This window comes from Octodon degus, unplaced genomic scaffold, assembly GCF_000260255.1.
Source record: "Octodon degus isolate 3935 unplaced genomic scaffold, OctDeg1.0 scaffold00025, whole genome shotgun sequence".
Taxonomy (NCBI): Eukaryota; Metazoa; Chordata; class Mammalia; order Rodentia; family Octodontidae; genus Octodon; species Octodon degus.
Window position 1 is genome coordinate 12,233,748 of NW_004524601.1, and position 4,270 is coordinate 12,238,017.

Genomic DNA, 4,270 nt, shown 5'->3' on the forward strand with positions numbered 1-4,270 from the left:
CTTCTCTCTTCTATTCTGCTCTCCTCTCCTCCCCTCCCTTCTGCTCTCCTTCCCTCTCCTCCCTCTCTCTGTCTCTCTTGTCTCTCTCTCTCTCTCTCTCTCTCTCTCTCTCTCTCTCTCTCTCTCTCTCTCTCTCTCTTTCTCTCTCTCTCTGATATGCTACTGTGCATTACACAAAAGACCTGCTCCTTGAACTACATCTTTATCCCTTTGTAAAAATTTTTAAAATTTATTTTGAAAGCAGATCACTAAACTGCTAATTTTCTCAGGCCTGTCTTGAGCTTCTATTTCTGTCCCTTCTGCCTCTGCTTCCCAGAATGCTGTGATTACAGGATTATGCCACTGGGAATATAAAGTAAAAAAAAAATAATAATTCTTGACTCTAGTCCACTCAGTCTAGCTCTTTGCTCTCTCTGATTCCTGGGTGTCATGAGATGAAAACAGCACACTACTCCTCATCCGCACAGTTTCACGAAGATATTTGTGTCTTGGAGTCAGATGACCATCAACTGAAACTTCTGGAACCGTGAGACAAAAATAAACATTTTTTTTCCCTTCAAACTGTGTATATCAAGTATTTTGTTCAGTAGGGGCAAAACTGACTAAAGCGTGGATTCTCTAGTTGGCTGGTTTCTTTCCTCTGTGATGCTCATTCTTCTATTGAATGAAACTTACTGAATTTTAATTTTGGTTTCTATAATTTTCATTTCTAAAAATTTTTTGGCTTTTTTTTTCTTTATGTCATCTATTTCTGTGGCAATTTTTTTCTATTTTTTCATTTGATTCAAGATAGTTCCTAATTTATTTTTGTATATTTTCATACCTATTTTTAGACATCATTAAATAATTACATTAGATGTAAGCTGCTATAGGTGTCAATTGACTTTGTTTTCTCATTTGAATTTTTATGTGCTAGTTTTTGATATGCTAAATAATGTTGAAATATAGTCTAAAACAGTAATTTAATTGTGCAGATATTATATTATATTCGGATACTGCTTCTTTGCTGATGTTCAATTAGTTCAGTGCTAAAAATGATTCCCACTATTTTTATTCATTTATTTATTAATTTATTTTAATTTTTTGGAACCGGGGATTGAACTCACTTGCACTTGCCAGGCAAGCACTTATTCCACTGAGCTATCTCTTCAGCCTTCTGACTATTTTTGAGCTGCAAAGTCAAGGCTGTAAGCCCCCACTGTGGATGGGAGGGAAGATGTCTCTTCTAATATTAATGCAGTGGGGGATGACTTATAGCGATGAAACACTAGATTATAGCTTGTTTTTTTTTTTCCTAGAGAGAATTGTCAAAGGAACTACATCTTGGATCATCCTTTCCCTGTCTTTCTCCAGAGAAACAAAGCTTCCTTGGGGATTTTCTTTTTGATATCACTGCATTTCAGTCCTGAGGTTCCTTTCCAGTATTCAAGCAGGAATATACAGGAAATAAAAACACCAAACTTAGAGATTTCATTGTTTCTTATTTTTGTTTACTGTGATTTTATTTAAAGTTTCTCCTGTGCAAATATAAGTATTTTTTAAAGAGAGAATAGAAAAATAAGAGATAATACTTTAGAAATTAAAAAAATATGCAATTAACAAAAGATGAAAAGGCTGGGGAGACAGCTTAGTAGAATAAGCACTTGTCTTGAGCTTCTATTTCTGTTCAGGGTCCTAAGTTCAACCCTTGGTACTGAAAAAAAAGTTGATAAGTATTCAACAATGGTTGTTACATTGTACAATGTTGTCTTCAATGTAGTTGCTCAGAATACTAGATTTCATTCCCAATTTTTAAGATCTCCAGCTAGTTTAATACCTTTTTCTGATCATTTAAGACTTCTCTGATTATTTATTCTATTTGGGATATTTAGTTGTAACTAGCAGAATGAAAATTGATGGGGAAACATCTTGTTCCAGATGGGAAGGTCCAATGCTGTCAGTTTTAAGGCCTGATTTTCAGTCTCTTGGCCTTAGTTTTTGTTTTTCAGCATTCGCAAAATATGTTCACAGTGCTCCATTAGCTACTTTTGGGCAGTCATAAGGAAAAAAGACTTAGTCATAGCCCCCAAGTCATTAACAGTCAGCTTCTGCCAGGATATACTCACTGAAATTTGTGTGCCAGACAGCTCTAATCTGGGATAAAATACTGCATTATAGTCTATTTAAGCCACAATTAAGTCAACACATAAGTTCACTACACTGTGTAAATGCTATACTATGAAATGGTTTAAAAGATATGAAAGCAATGGGTACTTATCTTTTTATGTATGTACATTAGGAAGAAACAAAAAAATCGCTGAACTTGATAGACTATTTAGGAAGAGAGACAAGAAGTAAAAACACAAATTTTCATATCAGAAATATATCAGTTTTATAACCACTAAAGCCTGGGCAGAGATATAATTGTTAGCTACGTAATGAGACATATTAAGAGAAAAAGCATTAGAAATTTTAAAACATGACTCAGCCATATGGCTGACACTGACAAAGGATCTATAAAGTACAGTACAGGGTTTTGGGATAAGTCCTGAGGGGACTTGACTGACCGTGTTAGATACAAAGGTTACGTTTTTTTGCTATATAGGTCTTTCTTTATCTTGATTTTAACCATCCAGCAGAAAAGTGTAGAAATGAGGAAAAGTGAAGCCATGTTAATATGCTGAGCCCTGGAAGGCTCAAGTCATCAGATTTGGACATTGCCAGTCCTGTGGATAACCCACTACTATTGTGGAGTATTGGACTATATTGGAATATTGTGCTGAATTCATGTACCTACAGTATTTGGATGGCAATGGAATACCCATCTCTGACAAAACTGAACAAAAAAAAAGGTGATATAAATGTAGGATAATTTTGTATCTGTATATACAAAATGGTTAGGATAGATATATAGATACTTTCTCTTAATTCAATAAGAAGAAAGATCTGTACTAATAGTATTTGGACAGGATATCATGTCTGTATCTTGTGCTATGAATGTTAATACAAAGACAACAATATGCAATGTATTAATTGTTGCAACTCTCCTACCAACCTGTTTTGAAGCTGTCACATTGCAATTTTTTTCTCAATAAAATTTAAAAAAATAAAAATGAGAAAAAAGAAATTTAAAGACATGAGGAGAATGAATTATGGTTTAGTTTTCCAGAGCATTATTTAGGTGAAAACATTAACCATAAGGAAAACTGAATCATGTGAATTTAACCTGCCATGTATAAATATGGAGAAAGGCTATATATTTTTTTACTATGGAAATAACCAAATATAAGTGAACTATAAAAATAACCCAGCTTAAGTAATAAGGTTTGACCTCTACAGATCCACTTATTCACAAATATGTTGTAGATTTGTGGCAATTTGAAAAACTTCACAAGTGATTCAGTATAAGTACCGCGCGCTAACCGATTGCGCCACTGGAGCTCCAACACAAGTGATTCAGGTAGCGTAAAATATACATAAAGAGAAAAATTAGGATGTCATAAAAGCATAAGATACATGAAAGTAACAATTTAGATTATCATTTGCTACCAAAAAATACACAAATTCTTGTCTTTCTTAATTTTTTTGTTTTTGAGACAAAATACAGGCACCCACAACGTATAGGATGAACAGTTTGTTTTGGCTCACAGTTTAGAGCAGTTTCAGTTGGTGTCCAGTTGGCTCCAGGGTGGGCAAGCATGGCAGAGAGGCAGGGCAGGCAAGAAGGAATGAGCCATATTTCTTTCCCTTTTTATTCCATCCAAGCTACCAGCCTATTGGTTGGTGCCATCCGCATCTGGAGAAGGTCTTTCTTCCTCAGGAAATGCATGATTCGTACCAGAACTATGGCTAAAACAATCAATACACTAATTCATTGTCACCCACCCATGGTCTAGTCACTTTCCAAACCCCACCTACAAGTGTATGAGGCTGTGTGTGTTTGTGGGGGAAGGGGCACATTTAGATATAAGCCATGACAAGTTAAACAATTAAAAACCTACAATTTACCAAAACTTTAACAGATTTACAGAACATATGTAGAATCAAATATAGTTAAATATATACAGGAGTAAAGGTCTAGTATGTTCATAATTGCATAAAAATTATTATAGTTTAAAGTGCAATAGGGCTATCACCACTCCCTCATACTCATGTGGTGAATGCAATTGTTGTGAATTTCAATGCTAACCATCTTCAAATGAGCGGCTAATCTGTCCAGCCAACTGCCCTCACTGGAAAAAATGATCTCATAGTCTTCTCATAATTTTCTCTCTACATAAACATATAAAAA